The sequence below is a fragment of the Vanessa cardui genome, chromosome 5 (assembly GCF_905220365.1).
Source record: "Vanessa cardui chromosome 5, ilVanCard2.1, whole genome shotgun sequence".
Classification (NCBI taxonomy): Eukaryota; Metazoa; Arthropoda; class Insecta; order Lepidoptera; family Nymphalidae; genus Vanessa; species Vanessa cardui.
In genome coordinates, this window is record NC_061127.1 from 7,065,139 (window position 1) to 7,092,309 (window position 27,171).

Consider the following 27,171-nt stretch of genomic DNA (forward strand, 5'->3'; position numbering starts at 1 on the left):
TATTGTCTTTTTCTATTTTATACCTTTCTGACGTTTGCTACAAATTACAAAAAAAAATGAACGTCGATTTTAAATACTAAAAATAAAACTTTGTTTCTTGATCAATGTATACTGTTTTAGGAGACAAAAAATAAACTTATTTAAGGATGTAACCAACAGAATTTTAGATGCAATGAAAGGGTTTTTAACATACTCGTATAAAGCGATATACTCTACTGAATTCTCGTTAGCGATCACCTGGGAGATGTCCGCTACATTATAGTCGGACTGCATCGGGAGCAGGAAAATCCAGAATCATCGGGCCCGCCACAATGAGATGGGCGCTTTTAGCGGAATTAAAATGTTCCACGACTGTCCACATGTTTTATTGATAAAATGGACACGAGCTTGTAATTTTTCTGCTTCCATTAGCAGCAAAGAGTTGTAGTCCTGTATGGTTTACCTTAACCGAAGGTAAAATCAAATTGTCATTTTATATCCTTTTTACAATACCTATATATTGATTTTATTACAACACATTTAAAAATATTCATTATTAACAGGTTTATATATGATGACAAAATAGCGTACCTTTAAAATATATTCAAGTATTTTCGTGTAGAACGATTCATTTGCGTATAATTAGTGTAAAGAAATAAGAATTTCTTGCTGGCTGTAAGTGGTACTTACATTCCAATCCTTTAGTAGTTTCGCAAAATTTATACGTATTTTGTACGGTTTTATAATTTGGGAGTAACAATTATAGAATTAAATATCGATATATTTATCGCCATAACCTTAAAGATCCCAATTGATTACATTCTTCGGTTTCATAATCGAAAAAAATATATATTTAAACGAATTTAAAAAAGCGGTTGCGTACAAAATTATTTTAATTTCGTTTTTAAAACTAACAGATTCTATTAGTAGGTACTTATGTGTAGATGAAGGCGAGCAAAATATATTTAAACATAAAATGCCTCATATTATATCAAAAAGTATTTACTTACTTACTTGATAGTAGGGCTTCGTGCAAGCCCATCTGAGTAAGTAACACGCACTCATTAGATATTCTACTGACAAAGGGCAGTACTCAGTATTGTTGTTCTTGTTTTTTATTGAATATCATTTAATCTAAAATTCACGTATTTTTTCGGCTGCCACATTGATTCAACATTTGATTAAAAACAGGTTATGATGATACTATTCGTTACAAGTGGAGATAATTGAATTATTAGAGTTTTTATACACATCGTAGTTTTTATACTACGCGTTATTAAATAGTCGTTTCATGTTTGCCATATCTTTTTTATCAAACATTTTGCGTCTGACAAAAAAAGCGTTTCATTTTAACCGTACTAGATTTTTTATTCAATGTTCTTTAAAATACAAATTTTATTTTTTATTTTTGCGTAATTTGAATGTACCTGTTATTATATGTAGCATTCAAAATCCGCAAATAATCACTTGTACAAATAAATATGACATTTTAAATCGAACATTCGATTTTTAATTATTTATAATGATAGTAAAATATAAATATGCTCACAAATTATTCCCAAAGTCAAATTTAATAGGCATGACGTATTAAACCTGTTCGATTTCCACGACGCCATTTTAATCTTAATTTTAATATTATCTGTGTAATTAAAGTTGATTGAGTTGTCATTTTTATTCCACTCACAAACGCATACATGAGCAATTTATCGTATACAGTCGTGTGCGTAATAATTAAAAGTTATGCAGCGTGACCTATTAAGGGGAAATTATTCCGTCATACAATAAAACCAATATTAATATACGGCTTCAATATTTTATCAGAGCGAATTAATTGTCTACAGTTAGCCGATAAGTAGACTTACAGAGTGATTGTATTTATTTTGTTAAATGTGTGAGTGCTTTAACACTTATATGCTAAAGTTTTGCTTATTTACCTATTCGAATTCTTAAATTAACGGTATTTTAATTGATGAATAAATTTTTATTTTGTATACTTGTTTTTTCTTATCGATGACTGGTATATAATATACATTACAAAAATATTTGACAACATCACATACATTACTCTGTGTCTCTCTGTGTCTACTAAGTAGCTAAAGTACTTGTGTAATCTGAAATCAGAAGTAATGATGGTACCACAAACTCCTAGATCCAAGACAACATAGGAAACTAATGAACTTTTTCTACATCGGGAATTGAACCATTATAAAATACATATGTTTATATACGCCAAAGTAGTTTTATCTTGACGAATGGTACATATAAAAAGTATAAACGTAAGAACTAACAAAACTTACGTTGTTACGTATTAGTATGCTGGGTATGGTACAATCGATCAGCGTGAATATTATGTAACCTGTCAGTTGTAAATAAGCTTAAGTAAATCCCGATAACAGACGGAGCCAGCAACAGGACAAATGTTACGAACATTATGTGTTTACTAAACAGTTATATGTGACGCTTCTGAGTATATCTCAAGCTAAGTGTGTATAAGCCATTACAATCGAAGAAAGATAAATAAACGTCAGATTTACGCAAGCCATACGATTTATCAATATCTTAACTATATTTTGCACTACTAACGATTCTTGACTAATATATCTTTATCATTACATACTATAAAACAAAGGCGCTTACCGCTGTCTGTCCCTATGTATGCTTAGATCTTTAGAATTACGCAACGCATTGTGATGCGGTTTTTTTTAAATAGATAGGTTTTTGTATGTAACACATGGACAATATAATAAAGAAACAATGATAATTGTAGAAGTATATAATGTGATGTCGTAAATAAACACACCTTTTATAGTATATTTATTAGTATATAATATTCCACTTATCTATAAGTAGATCCACAGTTAGGCGTCGTTCAATATTTTTCGGTAATTCATAATTAACATTCAACCAATGAGAGCGCATGAATTTGATGTCAAACGTTGTTTATTTATCTTATGCCCTCTTGTGGTACGAATGCTATGGGATATACGGAGCCAAGATTATCCAACCAGAGTTAAATTTGCATTGGCTTTGAAAATAATGCGTTTCGTTTTGTATTGGGTTTGGATATCCAATGAGCCGATGTCGCTTAGTGGTTAGAATATGCCAATCTATTTAGTGAATTGCTTGCTCGGGAATGTACCGATGAGTTTTCATTTGAGACCCTAAAATATTCTTTAACCACAATAATTGTCAGGCCAATAATCTCAGAACGCGTATTTCACATATAAAATATATAAGGAAAGTTGTTGTTAAACCATTATCTAGTAATTTATTTCTTTAATTAGTAAAAACGAATCCGCTATTGTTTACGTGTTGTCTCCGTATTCCGAACCGATGGTAGCTTTATTTCTAATTAATCTCGTAAAGTTAAGATTCAAAGACGTTTTGTAAGTGTGTACTTAAATATGTAATTTTTTTAACAATTTTATAGTAATTGTTTGACAAATGTATACGAAATTCGTGGTTTAAATAAAGTTAAATTTTTATGTAAAATAAATCACCGATTTAATAATAAAAGTACTGTTTATTCTATTCATTTTCCTAATTTTTAAAAATCAAATCTTCTTTAATAAGTATATAAAGGTTAGTGCAACAGTAGTCCAAGAGATCATGATCCAATTGTTTTTTGTTACTGGTTATAGATGTATTAATATTTTCATATTAATAAATCATACTACGAATATCGATCATTCACTACAGTAATACGCGAAGCTTTTTCATTGCGATATTAAAAACTATTCTCTAAACTCCGCATCAAAGAATTCGTGATCATAGCTCGTGCGTAATATATTTCAGTCGATTGTGCTTAGAGAATGCGCCCAGCACTAATTGTGTAACACGTGCGAACACGAACAACAGACTCATGCAAAATAAGTTCCGAAATGAAAAAAAACGTACGACAAAAAAAAGGGGTTGCATTCATAACCGGGAAAAACGTTTTAGAGATATTTTGCATTGCATAGTAAAATTGTTATCGGCATAAATGATTCCTATATTCGTTTTTTATCGTTTTATTTATAACACGTGATATTAATTTTTTTAAATGTCTGTTTTATATTAAAACTGGTTGTCGCTCGCGGCTTCGCTTGTGTTTAGGGGTTAGTCATTAGTTATTAAGTAAAATAAGTAACCCAACCAACCCAACCAGTCAGCTTGGAGTCTAGGGATTATTTAAAGTTCAAGTTTTCCTGACACCATATTTTATCAAATTCGATTCTGTGGTGAATGAGCAACTGACAAACAAACAGAGAGAGAGAGAGAGAGACATATATATCTATGTTATAATCTTATCATAACTGCAATACTCTTGTTCTATACAGACGAGCAAATAGGCTAGTAAGTCCTATTCACCTAAAGGCAATGAAGTATAATCAAAAATCGCTAATACACTAATATTGTTATATTCCGGTTTGAAGGGTAAATAAGTCAGTGTAACTACAATCACGAGGAACAGTTATCAAACCAAAGTTCTCATTTACCAAGTTTGGTGGCGCATTGGCAATGGAAAGAAACGTTAATTTATTTGTCAACGGACTGTGGTGACTTACCATTGGGTGATCCATTAGTCCGTCAGCCTACCTATATAAAAAATACCTCGACTTTCAATGCAGTATTAACCACGTTATCTAAGATATTACCTAGTCTATAATAAGAGCAGAAAAGCAATAAAGCGCTGTTAGGTGTAGTGGATAGTTGGGGCTCATTGAGAAAGGCCTTCATAAAACTCAACGCAGTAATATATTATAACATAATAAGGAACAGTACAATGATCATATTATTCTGAAAATATAACTAATAATATAAAAATACAATAGAGAAACGTAATTTGTTAAGATTAACCGATATATAAATGTTATTTCTATAATTGCAGGTAATTCACAATCTTGGTAACTACAAGAAGTGATTTGCTTCTGGGAAACGGTTTAACGTAAGTACAAAATATGTGGAAACAATGTTATTACAAATATATTTAATGAGAATATAATAATAAGGTTCGTAACATAAGTAATTTAATATCTCTGTAGAAATGTTGTGTCGTTTATATTATTAATTTATTTGTTTTATCATTACAACTTTCAATATATTTTATTCAAAAAAAAAAAAAAAATCTTCTGTCATGAGTATTTGTGTGGAGTTCACAGTTGTCTGCCATATTTTAAAGTTCAATGTTTTTAAAATCTGAGCGCAGTAGAGTGGAAATATTTATTAAGATATCAAAAAAAACCGTACACGTACAATGCAAACCAATTCAGTTTAAAACCTAATTAAATACGACTACAAAAGAATATAGCACATATTTAGTACAACATCATTATTCTCTATATGCCCTTGACTGCACAAAAGAGGTTTTATATAATTACTATATTACATCCAGGTGCCCCTTACCTGGGTTAAAGCCGCGTAGAAGGGAGATCTTAAGTACTCTACGTTTCCTGTATTCCTGACAACGTGTGTGTTCATGATGATAGGTATGAGAGCGTAACAAATAAACTAACTTTCCCGTTTATAATATTTAAACATATAAAAACTTTTTAATAAAAACAATAATCGTTCTTAATTCAAAATCAAATGGATTCATTTATCATGACTCGAACTTGCAAATTTATTTTTCCTTGGTGAGGTTCAAAGTTCATTTTTTTAATTTAAGACTGGACAGACAGAAATAAAGTAGTTGGAATAAAATGGAAGTTGGGTGGTATTTTGGGCACGTCCGAGTTAGCTGGCCCATGGTGACTTTTAATTAATTTGGAAAAAAAAAACGTTCGCTTACCGCGTTCGAAAACAACAGTCAATTTGAAAATAGTCTTTTTAAAATTCATTAACGTCGCAAATCGTTTTATACGAGATGGAAATGTTCGATTAAACTTTCGGGTGATACAGAATTTTGTAAGATGATTAATTTCGAATGCAAATCTGAATGGAAATTGATTGGTTATTAAAATCTTGGTTCAATAATTAAAATTATAGCTTGGCTTTATTACTTATCAAGCGGTATTTTAATTTACGAATTTCATTTTTTTTTTTAATAGATACTATATCGTACTTTCACATGCAATAATTTAGAAAACGTACGACATCAAATAATGTTATTAATTTAATAAAAAAAAAAAATTCTGTATATAATAACATTTAATTTACCAATTTATTTATGACTAAGTAAGTACTTCATTTAGTCATTCGGATATACATATGACCTATTGGTAGAAAACACTTCTCTTTATTTTACAAAGAAGATAATTATTTCACTGCGATGATCCCGTGAGGGTTGGTGAGTATAGTATATATGTTAGGAGTACAATAAATTTTAAATTCAAAATAAGAACATGATAATTCGCCGGAAAGATCTTTAAAAGAACCCCCTATCTTCCTCAATGATAAACGTATTCTTTCAACTGGACCGTGTCGGGTCACGTCGTATATTATCAATTATAATTTAAAGTTTCTCTTTTCGAAAATTTATGCTCCGTAAATGAAGTTTAATCGAAAACTTTCCACCTGCTTCCAAATAAAACTCTCTAAATTATTACGCTAATTAAATAAAAAAATCACCTCTAATTAAATGCCAACTGCATTTGACCCAATTACAGAGAAATTCGTTAACATTTTATCAAATATATATACGTGCATATAATGTTATAAAGACATGTTTTCATTTATAAAGTCTCTAGTAGTCCTTGGTTAAGCGCTGAAATAAGATTTGAAGTAGTTTTTAACTCCTTGCCACGGTTTAAAGTAAGATTAATAGATAAAGCTAATGGAGGCTGATCGGGAACGAGTGGCGCAATTGAATACGATGGAGTTTTAATCCCGCATTTCTTAAGCTACACGGTTATTCCTAGGTTAACTTTACTCTAGGTTACTAACTTTATTTCTAGGTTAGTTTAATTGAGCCGCGCTGGCAAAGTGGACCGATGGACTTGGAGTTTAAATTAAGATTGTGGGTTTAATCGCGGCATTGACATTTAGGTTTAAAGAAGTAAGTTATCTTTATAACAATTGTTAATTTCTTTCTACGTCAAAAATATGATCGAAAGACTACATATTTATATGCGTCATGAAAACTTCTAAAAAGACTTTGTCCAATATTGGGATCTCACTGTTATCTTTAATTTGCATATGATTCAGTTTTTTAATGTGTTGCAATTATATTACTTATAGCATATTTGTATTTAAAATACAATTTAATATTCCTGTCAATCAAAACTTTTCTTAAGCTATTATGGTTCTGTGTACTTTATCTCATTTTGCCATCTGTGTATCTTTGTATGTTTGTTTGGGCTAATCGTCCGAATTGAATCAATTTTTAAGGACTTTGGAAGAGGATATCTTATACTTATTTTTAAACTAAGTGTTGTTCGCGGCTTTGCTGCCGTTTTAGATGTTAGTCGTGCAATTCCACCTTAATGTCTGAAAATCCACAACAGCGCGATTTATTAGACATTTTCTGCCTCGCACAACCACTTTGTGGAACCAGCATTCGCCGGCGGTTTTTCCGAACCGATACGACATGGGAACCTTCAAGAAAAGAGCGTACTCCTTTCTTAAAGTATGGCAACGCACCTGCAAGCCCCTCGGTGTTGCAGATGTCCATGGGCGGTGGTAGTCACTTTCCATCAGGTGAGCCTCCTGCTCGTTTGCCACTTATGTAATAAAAAAGATAGGTGCAAAAAACCATGTCTCCATCCTACTAGTTTCAATTTATTTCATACCAAGTTTTATCAAATTCGGTTCAATGGGTTGCCCGTGAAAGAGCATCAGATAGACAGAGTTACTTTCGCATTTATTATCTTAATCAAATTTTTAAAGCATCTCGTGTAGTATTTTGAATATATAAATACAAGAATAGTAATAACAGCCTGTACAATTGTTTCAGCACTAAAAAATTAAAACACAAGAAATGTTATAAATAGCAAAATGTAGGAAATAATTTAGTGAATTAAAATGAAAATTCTAATTAGTTAAATTTTAATCTAATTTGTATAATTATATAAAGTAATTTGTGTCATGGTGGAATACACATACTTATCTATAAAGCTGCGAACTCTAAAACTTCATTACAGAAAATGCTCGTAGGAAGATTATGACTTTCTTAATTGTAATTAGAATATGGGATTAGATTACGAACGTAACCCATTAGCGTAATTTAATAAGATTATGTTCGCTTATTAGAGGGAAATAAAGATAATTACTGCTCTAATTTTCGTTACACGTTTAATAGTCCTTTCGCCTTTTATTAAATAATGTTTACCACTAATATAGTTGAAAATGTTTAACTTACTTCTCGCAAAAAAAGTTCAAAGAAATAAATATTTGATTATTTCATTGGATTTCAGATATTACATAAATAGTAAAATATACAATAATTGTTTATAGTTTTTTTCAATTATTTATTGGAATTATACGCTAATTTTATTTTTGAAATATTATTTTTTTATGCTTAGGTATATTATATATATTTGAAAGACAAAAAACATCATCAGCGCAAGTGATCGTGTGTATAAATACTTCTAACCTAACATTTCTAAATGAAAAAATTTATTACAAAGTCATTACGAAAAAAATAATACGAATAATTTATATTTCAAATGAACAGCGTTCCATTTAGATTTTTTGATCTAAAACACGTTTAACAGTATGCTTATATTAAAGAACTTTTATTTTCATATTTCATCTTTATCATATCGAGATATTTGACATAATATATTGTTATTGACATTACTCTGACCTATACATAATAACTAAGGAATTTAGTAATATTGGCTTGATATTCGTCTAGCCTTATTTAATGTTGCTACATTAAAATAATGAAATCAAACGTAAATCTTATTAGCGAGAGAGATTTGAATAATTCAGAGATTAAGCAAGCTTTTTTCTTATATCGCTATCAAAGAGGAATCTCGTAATGTTTCGCTCGGGATCCATCAATAACATAAAGCAATATGGTTATCTATTTTAAACGTTGACAAAGAGTAACTACTGAGTTTCTTGCTAGTTCTTCTCGATATAATCTACTTTTCGAACCGGTGGTAGCTTCACTTAATTGTAAAATGACGATTCAAAAGTGCTTGTAAAAGAAAAGCATACTTGAACAAAGTTTATTTTGATTTTGATTTAATATAATTAGGCGGATGTACAAATCAAACAGATGGTAACTATACTACGTCCATAGACATTGTCGTTCTAAGATATATTACCAATGCACCACCAACCTTGGAAGCGACGAATTTATGTTCTTTGTGGCTGTACTGGTATTCTCACAGCGCCTTTGGGCTGACGTTACTTTCAATTAGATAGACCATTTGCTCGTCTGATTTGTAAATAAATTGATTTGATTTATAATCCGTGTTATCTATACTTATAATAAATCTGTAGGGATGTCAATTCTGTACATGAAATATTTTTCCAAAATAACCATCAGGGGGTGATCAGGGATCGATACTGATGGCAAAAATGCAATCAGTAAAATTTTTGTCTGTCTGTCTGTCTCTCCGTATAACCGTTATAGAAACAAAAACGACTCGACGGATTTTAACGGAAACTTGGTATAATTATCTTTCATACTCCTGAGCTGGTTATAGTATACTTTTCATCACGCTAAAATCAATAGAAGCAGAGCAGTGAAGGGAAATGTTGGGAAAACGGTAGAAATTACTCCTATTTTAAGCTTCCGTCGCATGTACAGCCTTAATGGTTAAAGGTACACAGAAATCATGTATTACGGAAATGTTCTCCTTAAAATTATATAAAAAATATCCCATGACAGCCTTTGTCTATCTTTTACGTTAGACTCACAATAACACGTGACACTCCCGATAGCGTAGTAGTTCGAAGCTTTCTGATTATATTTGACTATTCCTACGTTTATAACACTCTCAATCATCCCTAATTAAAAAAGTTACCAGTTTTTACTATTCCATATTAAATAATCATAGAAATCGGTAAAGAAACACCAAAGTTAGACATAATTTTTATCATTTTTGTAATTTATGTCTGTCTGCCTGTATGTTCTGCTTAAACTCGAGAACAGCTGCACCGATCTTTATAAAAATTAGTATACAGGAAAAACATGTGCTTGCGCAAATCATAGGCTATCTATTTAAAGTCGAAATTGTATTACGAAAATTGGTATGTATATCTATTGTTTTATGGAGAAAGTGATTATGCTATCCCCATTGATGTAACTCACCAGCATGTGGCGCTGCGATATCAAGATTTCTACAACGTTCAACCGATTGTTATGAAAATATTAAACGTACAAGTATTTTTTTATGGAGAAAGTAATTATTTCATCCGTAACATTAAAAATAACCAACACGTTACGTATATTATAACACACCCTTACGTATATCACGATTCAATTCTATAATTATGAAATATTTGCAAAAAAATGAAATGAAATCTATTCAAAAAGCACACAAACTAACTTAATTTCCGTCATATGTCAATAAACATATAATAATCACAACAATAATAATTGACATTTTAAAATAATTATTGATTACATCTACGGGAAGAAGTGATTAGCTGTCAGATAATAAGAAAGTAAACAATAATCATAATTGTGTTAATGTAAGTATACTCATAACTCCAATAACAATGAATCTTTAGTATAAAATGTAAACGTAAGACAAATAACCAAAAAAACTACTTATTTATATAAATAACAAAAGATCGGAACATAAACAAATATATGCGCAGCGTCGTCTAAAAGAGCTACGGAAACAACACACCAACAAGAAATACGTATAGAAGCAAATATAATCCGAATTTCTACTTTGAGAGTTGCCAAAACAGTTAGTCAACGTAATGATCAAGTTTCAGATCTTCGAACAAGCATCTTCATCAACAGATACTGAAAAACCTAACGAGCGAGCCCAACGACAAAATGTATTTACCACAACTGGTTGAACCACCAGAATCTCTTCTTACCTACGTTATTGGAACTACTAAGGAGTCTCAATATTTCCTTCAGTACATTATAAAATACAATTCATGCTTTCAAATAACATCATTTGGAGCAACAAATATTTTACAATACAATAATTTCGCTTCTACGTTTGAAGTGTATCATATGATTGGTTAACTTCTTCCAGTATCTAAATAAAATCCCCAGTTTCTGGACATTTATTTAATGGACAACGTAGAAAAAGATTGATCTTCGATGCATGTTCAGTACCACAACTAATAGAGAAACCATCGCTAAATTTAGGATTATGCTTTATGAAAATAATTGTTTAGTTAAAGATTTTAAAACTGTTCTAGACGGTGAAACAACAAATGATTCAAAGTCATTATCAATGCAGATAGAACGCCATTGAATGCAGAGCATGAAAGCCGTTTTAATGCTCCCATAGCTTCTGAACTCACAGCTGTAATTGTCGGTACAGAAATTACAAAACGAGATAATGTTAACACTAAGCAACACAAAAACAAACTAGGTGTCGCTGAAACACATCAATCGTATGACAATTATTACGATTATACAATTCGGTTTATGCGAGCAGAAGATGGATATCATCTCGGACTGTATCAAAATAATCTTACGACAGGCTCTTCGTACAGATCTTCGTACAGCGGAAGTCCAAAACATATGCACGAATATGCCCAGGATGCTTTGACGTACGTTCGAAAGTATTGACAATGTTGTAAATGTACCGGATTAAAGAGGACGTGTTGGTGTGATGCAAACTTTTACAGACTATAGAAATTTAATTAAAATTTTCATCGTACCAATTTTACATCGAGATTATACTATCAAAAACATTTTCATAAATCATATCTGTTTCCGGATTCAACAAAAAGAAGATGTGATCTTGACAAATAAGTTTATGGGTGTTATGACCAATCTGCAGCCTATCGAGAACATCATTAAAAAGATGAAATAGATGACGAATATTAAATAAAATAATTTTTAAGTATTTGATTTAATATTCTAATTGTATCTTGATTTGTTTCTTTATTATTTGTACAATGTTGATGATCAGTAATTAATTGCAAAATGAAAAATTCTAAATTTAATTTTCTGCGACTAATGCCCAGCGAAGCGGGCGGGTATAGCTAGTAATAAATAAAACAATAATTTTTTTTTCTAAATAATTTATTCCGATAAAAATTTTACTTACAAGTATTGAGAAATGCTGTATGGTGGTATATAAGAATATACATATAACGGTGTGGTCTACTCAAAATGACATGCTTGAACAAAGTCCGACACCAATGCAATTTATGATTAAAAAGACCGTAAACTGAAATAATTAAAAGATATATTAATGAATCACCTGAAACTAGAAGCGAATTCACCAATCACGTTTCCGTGTAATAGTTTTAAAGTTGCGATACATATATAGAGCCTACACGTGATGGTATATTTCCACTCGGTATCAAATAAATGAGTCGCTCGGTTTGATTCATACGAATGGGGAACGGAAAGTACCCGGCAACGAATAAAACAAATCAAACGCAGTGCATGGGGTGCGGAATACACTGCACTATTGCCATATGAGGCATAGGCTGACCATCCAGCGAATATATAGCGACACAGTTGTGTAGGAATATCCTATTAATATTCGTGTTGGGAGAAAATTTGGAATAGTTTATTCTCTGACTTAACATAGACTTTCGTAACACGTTTCTCTGGTCTGGGTTGGTACCACCCACTCATCAGATATTCTACCGCTAAAGAACAGTATTTAGTATTGTTGTTTTCCAGTTTGAAGGGTGAGTGAGCCAGTGTATACAGGCACGAGGGACCTAACATCTTAGTTCCCAAGGTTGGTGGCACTTTGGCGATGTATAAAATGGTTAATATTTCTTACAACGTCATTGTCTATGAGAAGTGGTGACCACTTACCATCAGGTGGCCCATATGCTCGTCCACCAATTTATTACATAAAAAAACACATACCATACACCCTAAAAATTACCAGTAACAGCTTGTAAATAACACGACTTATGTTTCTTCCCTTTTTAGGAAAAAGTTTTAGAGCTTATAACATCGAGCCGCTCTAATCTGTTTGTTATGTTGGATTCTCTTCCGAATATGAAATCAATTAGACTTACAAATTAAGTACATGACTCATAAGATCTTGCCTGGATTTGAAGCCGCTCACTTCGATTAAGATTAACGTGTTCAAACCACTGGGCTATATAGACTCTTAAATATGTAGTTATATGTAGGCGCGATTTGATTATTTTTAAGAAGGTTATTTCTTATCTTAATTGTTTACGAGATTAATGATCGCTCGTTTTTGTTTCGCTTAAAAGCCGATGTGATTATCAATTTATGCAATATTTTGTATTGAATACACTTATTTCAAGTACGTGTTTGAATCGAAATTGACTGTGATTGATGATGAATGTTTTGTGATAAATGTAATCATGAAGTGTCATTTATATGCCTACAATTTTTCGCCCGCGGTTTTGCCTCTTTTTAAGGTAACCGACCTTAGCTAAGGTTTAGCTTTTAAAAAAAATATCCTATGTCATTTCTTGTTGTTCAAGGTTGGAATACTAAATTTAATAAAATTTGTTTCAGTAGCTTAGCCGTAAAAGAGTAAGAAATAGACAGAGTAAATTTCGTTATTATGTTTGCATAAATTAGTATAGACAATATATCGGTCAGTTGGGTATATAACTTGTAATAAATAATATTTTTTTTTAATAAAAATTAAAAAGTTTATAAGTTTATTAAGATTTTAATTTGTAATGTTATTTTTTACCCAATTCTTGTTTTGTAAAAACGTGAAAAAAATATGGCCAGGTCACTCATATAAAATTTAATAATATATAAATGACGGTATGAATGATACCTATTTATAAATTAATCAATAAGAATTATTAACATCAATGCTTTTCATATATAATATTTTCTTTAATCTAATTGAAATAAGATTCATTTAAGAAAAAACACAACACATTCCTCTCAATTCAGTTGGATAGCATGAAACAGCGCTGATCGATTGTACATTTCCTGTGGAAATTCAACCTTTAGACTAGAATTTTATATATTTTTTCAATGCAAAATAAACTTCGATATACCTGTTTCAGTCACGCATTTGTAAAGTTAAGGCATCGTATATGAAAGTATAAGTATAGAAGACAACCTTTTAAAATTCCTAAACCAATACTGCATAAGAAAAGCTTAAGACGGGAAAAAATTAGTAAGATAGCGCAGGCCTATACACGTCAAGTGGTTCTTGGTTATAATTAGATTTAAAAAAAGCAACTCTCTTATTACTACTACTAAGGAATAAAGAGGCTTAAATAAATAAATATGTAAATATTTTGAAAACTAAATCAAGTCAAAATATATTTACTTGAAATCTATCAAAATCAACTGGGCTCTGTGTTTCGAATCGTCATTTTGCAAAGTTAATTTACATGTTTATCTGATGGTTTTCCTTTACACTTGAATAGAATTATCAACATAAGTATAACACATTATACTTCTTACAATTTTCAATAAAAAATGTACATAACATAATTACATAATTTTATAAAATCACATTTGTGTTTTCTAAAGGCATCATCATCGTACTTAGACTAAGCTTTTCTATCATTTATTATTTTTTTTATTTAACAATGTTTGGTGTTAAATATTTTTATGTGTTATTTTAGTAGGGGAGGCCGGGATGCTAAATTTGCAGTTACTCGAGCGTCTTAGAGACCTATTGGATTCGATAGTTTAGGTCTCAAAATGAAAAAAAGTACATTACAAGTTTTATATTTTAGCGATGGGGAGAGCGTGTAAAAATTTTTAAAAATGTAAAAAAAAAATAGGTGTATAGAAATACTCGAGCGCGTCAGCCATTAACAGTATAAACGCGCTTTATATTCCTGATAACCATTATATATTAATCTGACAATTAATGTGAGGGGGTTACCTATAACAAGGGGTTGAAAACCAAAAAAAAAAAAGTTACTCGAGCGTGTCAGAAATTCGAAGTGTAGGCATATTAAACCCTCAAAAGTGTCATATTAAAATGTCTGACGTTTTGGATGTGGCATATAAAAATTATTGATTTTTGAATGTGTAAAAAAAAATTGTGACCTTGAAATACTCCGGCGCGTCAGATTTTCATGCAGGGGGTTCATATTGATACAATAGTACCTCTGTAGAATAATCTGACAATTATATTGAGGGATATCGTTATTCTGACCATTTTTAACGAAATTGAACAACAAGATATTCGCATTTTCATATAAAATAGTTATAATTTATTCAAATACAAAATTAAATATACATCATTACAAATAAAAACCCGTATGTATAATTGACGTGTGAAATATAAATGTTAATCTTCATCTTCGCTGGATGATTCATCTTCGTACTTTGTTTCTTCAACTTCCTGGACGTCCTCGTCATCTCGTGGTTCTGTAACCATGAACGGTTATGGTAGACCATTGTGCTGCATTTATGTTATGATATTATCATGATAATATATAAAAAAAACGTACCTGAATCAGAAGTATCTCCTAAAATATCAGCTCTCAACCGCTGTACGCTTCACCTTTCCACCACGATTTTACCGACATCGCCCCATGGAAACCGTCAGATTAGTAGTTTCTCATGCTTCTGACAATATTTTCTATATTTAAAAAAAAACAGAAGCGCGCTCGAGTATTTCAAGATGACGTTTTTTTTTTCAACTTTAGAGCTCGCTAATTTCTCAATGCCACGCTGAAATCGTCAGATTATTTAGATATACACTTTTCTACATGTAATTAACTTACTCTTACTTAATCTGACGCGCTCGAGTTTTTCAGAGGATCGATTTTTTTTTACTAATCTGACGGGTTCCCCTCAGCGTAACCCGCCATATGAAGATATTATATTATCATATTCGGTAGAGATACATTAGAGGATATAAGGATTCTCACTGTATAATTATCTGACACGCTCGAGTCACTTCAAAAATCCCCGCTTCGCCTCCCCTACTATTTCGATTTCGCGGTTTTAAAACCGATAGAATGTTCGTTCTGATAATATAGATAGTTTAACAAAACGCCTAGTACAGATCTTATGTACAAAATTCTATTCAAACGAATATCTATGTATGTAGGTTTGAAACTGAGATCAGTGGATATAACACGCAGATTTTAATTGATGGTCACTGAATAAAAATTCGGTAACACTACTGGGTTTTTGGTATGTTAAAGTGGTTTTTTGTTGACTTTTGAGAATAGAACAAATTTAATTCGATGTTGCCTTTGTTTTTTATGTTACATTGCATATTGTTTTATGAGAATCATAAAAACGATAATTTTTATTACGTTGGCGTGATGTTCAGAGTCGAGAACAGACATATCATATTGCGGATTATAGCCAAGGTTCCCGTGTAAATTAGTAGAAAAATTTACTTGTTTTAATAATTGTGTTCTATAAACAGTGCGCCTCGCTAAGAAATTTAATCACAATTAATATAAAAAGGCTATAACACTTATGTATATTTTCGTTTTATTTAAATTGATCTTAAATTTTATTTCTGTTGTGGGTTGTTTCGATCTCAAATATAGCGTTCAATTTATAAGTTTTAATTTAATTTAGGCGCCCAGCTTGCGTGAAAATTGGAGACAACATTAGTCCAAAAGATTCGAATAAAACCTGACACTTAAATATCTCTAGATTCTTAGACTTAGTTTCATAGTATATGGACTATACTTTGGAACTGCTGAATCTACTAAACCAAGCTTACATAAGTCGGTTGCCCAGCAATGGGACATGATTTATTTCGCCTGGCTGTCTATGCTGAATATAAGCTTTGTAATATTTGATTCAACTATGTTTTCAGAATATGATTGTAATAAGAACATTGAATTCATAACCAAAGGCAGGATATTTAGAGTAAAACGAAGTTAAAAAAATATATTAGCGTAAAAAAACTGGTTTTACAAAGATGAATAAGACAGATAAATGATCAAGGAAAACGTAAAAGATTCTCCAAAAAGTTACAACTCTTTTGTTTTTCTTCTCAAAGAATTATTGCTCGTTGGCGTTTGCATTAATTATAAAAAAACAAACTCATAATGAAATCTAAACGAACGTAAAGTTTCCATTTACAGCCTAATTGTACACTAGTTAATAAATGTACGTACGTAAAAAAACCTGTGCCCGTTTTAAATTTGCACAAAATGCCTCACAAAGCTGTTGCAATTTAACGCGCCACTTGGCCGATATGCGAACAAAATAAGAACATTTTTCATTTCAATCCCGTTTTTTATCAGTAATGGAATTTTAAGTATTGATTAAAAACTACTTGTTAAGTGTTCTTTAGTACAATCACAAGATATACTCACACTTATATCTTTCCATGATTAAACAGTACATATAATCTTGGCAAGTTAACAGCTTTCACCAAAAAGTTCAAAACTCGATCATACCATTTCGATCATTATCTACTAGGTAATACTTTAAAATCCAGAAATGTTTGAAACGAAATTCCTGTGTAGAACATGATAATTAAAAACAGTTTTGAGTTCGAATCATTTAATCAACTTTTGTCTATTATAGAACGAAAAAAATGTCTCGTACACATTATTTGCAAAAATATTTTAAATGAAAAAAAAAATGTTCATATGAAAACTTTACTTTAAATAAAACCGTGAAACTTTTTACACGTGAATACATCTACATCTAAATTCCCGGTAAACTCGATTAGTATCAAAATTGAAACTTCAGGGCGCTTTAGCAATTTAAAGCGTCACATGCTGGTAAAATGGGAACATGACTCATTTGCAAGCGTTTTTGTGGCAATTTATGGAATTCTTAAGCAGATGCATGTGTTACTGAATGTGTTTTGACTTTTGTCGTATAAATTATCACGTACCCTCGCTTGTTCTATTTTTTCTTTTAATTATTCGATCCCTTTGTTACTATAATCCTGTTTAAAAATACAATTCAATTGGTTATACCGATTTCTATTCACAGAGATTATCAGTCTCCGTGTATACGAATAAGATATTAAACGTAAATAATTTCTCGTTTATTTTTTCGTGCATTTAAAAAAAAAACTCGGTTAGTAGGATCTGTACCCGTATATCACCCACTTATTACATTTCTACGGCCAAACAAGTAAGGATTATTGTGTATCGCTTTGAAGCATGGGTGAGCCAGTGATAATACAGGTGAGAGACATAATATCTTAGTTCCTAAGATTGCTTAATACTTCCACCAACGCTAAATTCTGTTGTAGGCTATGATCACGGATTTTTCTTTTATTTTTGTAGACCCTGGACTCTGAAAACGCTATCTCAACATAATGTAAATCAATCAATCCTTTTAAGTGAATTTGTATTAACGATTGATTTTCTCGTTGTAATTTCGTTGATTGCATCATCTTTTATTGATATTACTATCGGATATTATATTTTATTTACGCGGGACAGTCTTTTGAATAAATCCAAGTTATTGTGGGTGTGTACATTTGCTTGTGCCGTCGCTGCTACAAAGGGATAGGCGGCGGCACATTTTGCTCCTAGCATCCCGGTATCTGACGTTTGGTCCAAAATAAACGCAACGTCATCTAATAGTATACATATAATAAAATAGGGATGTCTGTTCGTAATATTAAATTAACCGCTTTTAACTAAATGCTTATGTATATACACGGTACATTTATCAAAATATCATTTTTTATAATTTCTGTCTGTTTGTTTCGGCTAATTTACAGAACGGCTGGACCTATTTTGATTGATGAGATTTTCACTGGCAGTTTGGTAATGTAATGAGTAACTTAGATAAAAAAAAATTTAGTAAATTCTATCACGAACGAATATTTTTTTTTTGTTAATTTCATACACGAAGTCACGGGCACAGCTAGTATTACAATATAACAGGGTAATAGCTAATATATTACATGAATTATGCATTACTAAAGTGTTTAAGTAAGTTACTCATATTTGCTTCTAATAACCGGTTCTCTTATGATGAGTCTTTTTATTCTAGGAAAATAAAATGTATCTTGTCACAAACATATGGAAATAAGATGAATAATAATACTCATATAAGCTAGACGACGACAAAATTAGAGTCAAAGTGTTATACATATTTTTGTACGTATAATACAAGCAAAATCTGAGAAATACTCAACAATTATTTGTTGAAACTATTTAATTAGACCAAAGAGTATCTATCATCTTTTATTCGTTTCAATTATTTTAAATTTCGAACCATATTGTTCTTTATTAATTTCTGTTTATTTTTTTTAATTTCAAATTACATTCCATTTGCTTTCTTTTTTTTTAATTTGAAATTAATATGATTTGTACGTGTTTTGTTAAACGGTTCGAAAATCGCTACCGTCAAATCATGGACCACAAAGCAATTCAGCCCGGGACAAATCGAGCTCCAACGTTATTGCATAGTATCGCGACACCTGTAACAGACATAGAGACTGACGGTACTATATTACACTTATTGTAAACATGCACAGACTATTGACATTTCGTGGCAAACGTTTAAGTGAATAGGGTACGGAAGTTAATTTCCGTCTGTGAACGAAGGCAATTCAATACGCGGTTAATATATTATGCCAGCGAGTTATATGCAAGAACGCAGGATTCAAATTTCGAAGGTCAAAAATAACGTAGCTCACGCGAGTATTTATCTAAATGCTTTATTTTCTTAGGATTTTTTATATCAGAACTCTTTCCTTGTTTTATTATTCTACATTAAAATTAAATTAAATACACGAAGGGTTTCCGGAACGAACTGATGTAACTCAAATAGTAAACAGTCGGAACAGCGAATGTTTAATTTATGGAAAGATCCTTACTGGGACTTTGACTTTCTCGATCTCTAGCTGGCCTAATAATAAATACATTGCGTGTTATATCGCGCATATAAGTGTGTTTTTGTGTAACTTTTTGGTAACAAGTAACATAGACACACACACACACACACAAAACAAGTAAATGCCTATACACTATTGTAGTAGAATTTCTGGTTGATTGTAATAACAAGTCTTGTTATACTGTTGCATTGCATGCTTTACGAAGTGATTTGAATATTTTTTTAAGTAAACGCTACGTAATTTAAGCGATTGCGGATGGATAGCTCTTGTTGATGGCGCCCAAACTTTGGCTGGGAATATTATTATTTCACTTCCTTCGCGTATGACGTCGTAAAAAAATTCAATCCTTACAAGCAATAAAAGGACATTGATAAAAATATAAAATTATGTTCCAAATATATCCAAAATGCCTGATAGGGAAATTATCCTACAATATCGAGCTAGTTCTCTTATTATATAATATACTAGCGACCGTCCCGGTTTCGCACTGGTGGATATAATATGTTTTTTTAATATTACCTTTTATTTATTTTATTTTTTTGTTGCTTTTTTCCGACACAATTAACAATTGTCATTCTATATCAACTGATTTACCCAAAAACCTTAATGAATTGTATACCTAAACCTTCCTAATAAATTCTTTTGTCTATCATTCAAAACTATATGAAAATCCGTTTAAAAGTTTTAGAGTATATCGCGAACATACAGACAAACAGACGGTGCCAGGGGATTTTGCTTTATAATATGTTATAATGATTTGTTATCAGTCGCAATGCGGTAAGTTTTCGTCGGCAATGCCCATTAATATGTATAAAACCACAATTCATTTCCATGTAGACTAATATTTTTTTAATGCAACTATTCCCCTTTACATAAAAGTTATACGGCAAGTGTTGGAAAATGTGTATTTCCCTCAATTTTAACGACGAAGGGTGAACCGCAATCAAACGATAAACTGTTTCACGCCGTCGAACAATTATATTGGTTGGAATATTTTAAAGTATTAGCCAAAAAGACTATTTTAAATTAAATATTTTTAAACTTTTTGTAACAAACAAATGAAAAATATTAATTCCAAAATTTAGTTGATGATGGCCCAGTGGTTAGAACGCGAGCATCTTAATCGACTATTGCGGGTTGAAATCCAGGTGCTTAATTTGTGTTTACTATTCATCTCGTGCTCATAGGAAGGAAAACATCGTAAGGAATCTTACATATGCCTAATTTCATAGACATTCTGCCACATGTGTATTCCACCAATCAGCATTGTAACAGCGTGGTGGAATATGTTCCTTACCTTCTCCTCAAAGGGCGAGGTGGCTTAGCCCAGCAGTGGGAAATTTACAGGCTGTTGTTGAACGCGTGCAAAACAGTTAATAAGAAATCTCTAGTACATTTAATTAATAGTAGATGTTTGTATGTATGTAGTATGAAGGTTTAATTAATAGTAGAAGATCACTGTCTATGATCGAGTTTAATATTATTATTACCCGATAGACGTTGTGATTCAATTGGCTTTGGTCGGCAAGTTTATCGTTGGACTGCACTCCGAATCTGAAGAAGGCTGAATACTAATATATTCCGATGAATTGATTACTATTCAATAGTAGAAAACGGTCGATTTATCAAACGTATGTTTTGTATGGAAATATTATTACATTAATGTTTTCACCTTTGAAATTTATATTGTAAATTTAAAAACAGTTTTTGTCACCTTTGGATTCTTTGATTATTATTCATGTATCTATCTGACAATACTGAGAACGCATTTATAAAAAAGAGACTAGCTGTTGGCATTTTAGTATCTAAGTACACACATAGTGTAGTTGTAAATTAGTATATTTGGCGAGTGACAAGCGTTGCGTTGTGTGTGAAAAAACACACCAAGATAATATTACCTTATTTGTTTTAAAGATAATAGTAATTGTAACTATATTATATAACCGTAAGTCATCTTTTAAGTAGTCTAATATTTTTCATTTTACTTAGAAGTCTAAAAAATATTTTGATTATTGTTTTTCATTGCATGTGTTGAGTTGAAGTGGGTAAACACATTAATGAGTAGAAAAAGTTAATCGCTTATTAAGTTGTAGGAGAATACGCTTTTTTTTACTTTGCATGTTTATTTGTTTTGAAATAGTGTTTTGTTTGAAGTCGATTTGTTTTTGTTTTTTTTCTTTTGTAGCGGAAAATTCTGTCTAGATTTATAAATAATAAATCAATTTGAGATCATCGTTAGTTAAATAAAATTATTAGTATACTATCAGAGTTTCCAAACTTTTTAGGTAGTAGTACAAAAACAAATTATTAAAATTGACTCGATAGCTATTCCTTTGCGCAAATATTTACAAATATAAATGACTAATAATTTCGCGAGAGGGTTGGACAAGTTATTTAGCTACACCAATTCCCGGGGACTCATTTTAGAAACTTCCCTGCAAAATATTTATTAGATCAATAATTAATTTTTGATGGCAAGAGATTCTCTAATATAGTCTGGATCATTCCCTTAGGGCAAAAATACATTACCTTTTGATCTGTCCTCAGGAAATTCGGCAATAATCTCAGCTAAAGCGCTATTTTAATATTAATATTAAATACATATAAAAACGGTAATAGAATAAAAAAGCGTATATGAGCGCTTTTTGGTTTCATTAGATATTAAACAAATGAACATTATTAACAAACCACAGACTATACGATCTAAGATTATGTATCTGTGATAACACCAGTTCGCACACCCTTTAAATACAACATTGTTTGTGCCTTTAGCATTACACTTGGTTAATGACGCGATAGTATTTACTTACATGACAAAAATAAGTGCATAAAGACAATGCTCTTAGTAAAAACTAAATTAAATGATTACGTGCAAGCGACTGGCTGTTTCTGTTGTTTAATTTACCTTTGTCCTGTTTCTTTTTCTTTTTATAGCAATCTCGGTTGAATTCCGTAAGTCCTGGTAAGATAGGTTTTTTTCTAAAGAGATTCCTTCTTGTATTTCATTATTATGCAAATACTATGACCCGCCTTGCGCCTGGGCGAATGTTTTTATTGGCTGAATCAGTCAGACTCGTTTCATTTAAAAATCCACTTTTCACCTTGACGTCTTATTGCATTATCAACTGGTTCAGAATTATATGATTATATGATGATTTAGTTTAACGAAGTCAAACAACGACTAGACATTATTCTATTTATATTAATATCAAGGCTTTACTTTAAGGCTTCTTCGTCTGACGAGAAAATTTCTGTAATTTTACTTTTGTTTTGTGTCCTTCCTTAAAGGTCGGCAACGCACCTGCTAGCCCCCTAATGCTGCAGATGTCCATGGGCGGTGGTAGTCACTTTCCATCAGGTGAGCCTCCTGCTCGTTATAATATTATAACCTCCTGCTCGTTATATACATATATATTACATAAAAAAGTCTATTTTGGTAGCTACGACCCGATCACAATAATACTAAGTATTGTTAAGTTTCGGTTTGAAAAGTGAATAAGGCATAGTAACAGGCATAAGAGACATAGGGCGATATAAGGAATGGTTAATAATACTTGTAGTGTATAGGCGATGGTAAACACTAAGGCCTTTATAAATACTATAATCTACGTACTTATTATATTATCTATGTAATTATATTGATTTCTGTCTTTCCTTAACGTACATGAAAACTTTCATGATGATTGTTTGAGCAGTTAAGATGTGAAATCATATCAAACAATTCGTAATCACATTTACAATACTAGCAGCTTTAAAGATGTAATATAAAAAAATGACTGAAGAATAATTTCATAATTAGCAAACAAATTAATAAGTTGAAGTTATTCTTAAGATACGAATAAAAGATACTGCGATGGTAAGGTCTCGGGGTTGGCAGCTCGAACGCTGACTGCGCCGGCGGTTTTACCGCTGATTCACTTAATTGGTAAATCTTAGCTGACTTAGCGCTTTCCAATTACGGTCTATGCAACTCAGATGAGCCGGGTTTAATACATCGCAGTGTTTCAAAGGAACGATTAATTAAGCCTAACGTTAATAAAGAGCTCTTGTTTTAAGTAAGTAAGCTTATTGAGGCGATAGTTTATATGATACATGGTAGCTTAAAAACCAACTAGCTGATTCGAACTCTTCGATGAAAACGTATTCCTTTTGTGTAATGTTTTATTACTAGTTTAAGACGTGAGAATATATGTGAAATGGCTTCATTTATATTATACTATTTTTTTATTTATATGAAATTATAGCATTTCCTCTTCTCTAAAAATAAATAAAAAGACATAGAATAAGGTTAAATATCAGATAATACTGCAAAGTAGCTTCTGCGTTCGTTATTATTAGATTTATATTTTAACCAATATCACAAGTTTTTTTTATAATTTCCATATTAAATAGTACCGTCTGAATTATCTAAACGAAAATCAGATGTAGATCATTATGGTATAAATGAGATACAAAATACTTAGCAAAACAAATAGGTTATAAACAAATAGGTTTTATATATTTATTTATTTTTACTTAAGAAATCAACTCCTCACAATACTGTGTGTGCTTTCAGCTTAGTAAATAAATAGACAAATCATTTTGACTTTGTTTTTCGTATCGCTCCTCTTGATAGTATAAAAAATTTAGATTTTCACATTTGGTTCACACAAAATAACAATGCTTGCAATTTATGTTGATAGAGAAAGGTCCTTATAATACAAAAGATTTCAAATTCCCTTTCATGGAGACCCACCCTTATACATACTCCTGTTACGGACAATTAAATCTAATCGGTGTTGATATGTCAAATCACAGACCTATTACATTCCCGTATTGTGGTATACATCTATATATAACCAAGTACGTGATAAAATGATTGATACGATTAGGATACATGCTTTGAAGATATACTATTCAGACATTTCTGAATTTGACTATTGATCATATTCGTAATTGAAAGGGATCGACTTCGCAAGATTCTGATCACGTAGACAACTTGTCTGGGCCTGTTTGCAACTGATCTCGGGTACTCAATACATTATCGTTATCTGCGAAATCGATTATCGATACGTTTAGTTATAACTTGGAGATAGTACAATGTTCGCTACGTGCTTCCTTTTGAGGAATTGATTTCTTAAGTAGAAATAAATAAATATATAAAACCTATTTGTTGATAACCTATTTGTTTTGCTAAGTATTTTGTATCTCATTTATACCATAATGATCTTATTTATAGCTCGTTTTAAACAAGGGTTGGTAACTTGATGGTATTTGTTTTGAAAGAGTTTATTTTCCAGTGAGTCGAACACGATCCCATGAGGTAACGGTTAATTCGTGGATTTTCGAAAATAAAATAAAAATTGAATGTTATAAAACTTATTCATAAACAGCGTTTCATTTCAGAAGTATACTTAAGTTACAGCTTTTTGAAATTCGAATTCACACTCTGCAATTTATGACGAACTGCAATCCGTTTAAATACCTAATATTTTTTTTTATTTTATGAAGATAATAAACTAAGCCTTTTCAGCCAATAGATCATTGTAAGATTTAAACTCTGTCTGTTATCTCATCACGCTTAAACCACCAACCGATTTAGATGAAATTTGATATAGCGATAGTTTGAGGACAGGGAAACGATGAAGGCTACTTTTTTTTTAATTCACCTCTCGGATGGGTAAAATGGGAGTCGAAGATGTGTGTGATCAAGCTTTAATTATTTCGCGCGGGTAAAGCCATGCGGCCAGCTAGTAATAAATAATCAATAAAAAACCCTTTAATTGGTTGCCTTTTATTTTGAATATAGTACAATACCTAATAAATATATAGGTACAGGTTCAGCTGAAGTGTGTTATGGCTAACTTTAGAACCATCGGCTTAATAGAAATGGTTATAAACTAGGTTTGACCCACACACACTAAGTTAAATGAGTACTTGTCAAAAGTGTCGTTCCTTGAGAACCGGCTTATATTAAAATCGCGGTTACGGGGTAATATTCTGCAAAATCACGTGGAGTATTCGCTCTTCATATGGAATGGAAACAATTAATTCGATCCCCATGTGACCTCAGTACAAGACGCCGTGTGACTTTCCAATTTAACTCTTGATAAGTTGAAGTTCGGTCTCCCATGCCCTACTTTTGGTAATACATTTTCACTCGACTCTCAGTTATTTTTATGTTTTTCTTATCTATTTTATTGCGCCATTACGATACGAGAGCTCGATATTTCGTATCGGAATTACTTTTGTAAGCTTCCCGAAACGTATATTTTTGAAGATAATTTCAATTATTATTCCATATAATAATACGTTCTTTTTGATCACATATTTTATTTTTTTTGTAATTATAAAAGAGTCGAGATGACCCAGTAGTAGAAATCGTGCATCTTAACAGATGGTTGCGGGTTCAAACCCAGGTAAGCACCACAAAATATTTATGTGCTTAATTTGTGTTTGCAATTCATCTGGTGCTCGGCGGTGAAGTAAAACATCGTAAAGAAATCTGCATGTCTAATTTCATCTTAATTCTGCCACATGAGTATTCTACCAACCCGCATTGAGACCCTTCTCCTTATTGGGTGAAGAGGTCTTAGCCCAGCAGTGGGAAATTAACAGGCTGTTGTTTGTTAATCAAATAACTGATAATAAGTCTGATGAGGTGTATATAAGTATGTATATACGATTGAAATAAATTTTAGAATTTAATCTAACTTTCTTGCAAAGTGAAACATCGATTTATAATGACTTTTCCATAACTGAGATCTAAACAATGCGACTTAGAGGAAAATCGAACTTATCGATAAAACGAATTTAATGATGCGAAACTGAAAGCGGTAATACTTGCTTTTCTTTGAGTTTAAAACGATTAGGTTAACCCAGCGACGTACAACAATAAGTAGTATTATAGAGGAATCGTCTTCATTCGGGTTTTATTTACCTTTAAATTACATCAGCTATGTACCTTCTTGTGATTTCGTTAATATTTACGTTGTGTGCTATGTTTATATCATCATTCCTTTTAAATGCCTCGTTATTTTAGTGACTAAATTATAAGGGATTTTTTTTATTTTAAGTTGTGTATCATTTCTGCTGCACAATTTTTAGATTTTTTCCTTCAGTTTCAAACCGATTCGAAATTCGAATGTATGTTTTTATTTGTATGTCATGCACAATAATAAAAATAATAATCGTTGGTTCCATTTATATTTGAATAAAACAATTGAAGTTTAGTTTTTTTGTTAAGCTTTTTTATTTATTTTGTGAAGGAATCTCATTAGAAGCTCCTCATTAGCTCGGAGGAAGTTGATGAGTATTATAATACGGTGCTTCGGAAATCTGGTAAAGACGTTTACTTTTCTCACTTTAAATGAAGCGTTCTGCTGTCCCATTGGTCTATAATTGGTGAAAGAAAAGAGAAAGA

At 31.3% G+C, this 27,171-nt stretch overlaps 1 protein-coding gene across 2 annotated transcripts in view; it reads left to right on the plus strand.

Moving 5' to 3' along the window:
• LOC124529653 (brain-specific angiogenesis inhibitor 1-associated protein 2) overlaps positions 1-27,171 on the plus strand; it is a 199,483-nt gene that overhangs the window by 89,486 nt on the left and 82,826 nt on the right. Inside the window, exon 2 of one of the 2 annotated variants that reach the window (XM_047103483.1) lies at positions 4,850-4,906. The exons of the other annotated variant lie outside the window; for it this stretch is intronic. The gene's annotated coding sequence lies outside the window, so the exon portion shown is untranslated. The remainder of the gene's footprint in view (positions 1-4,849; positions 4,907-27,171) is intronic. 2 annotated transcript variants of the gene reach the window in all.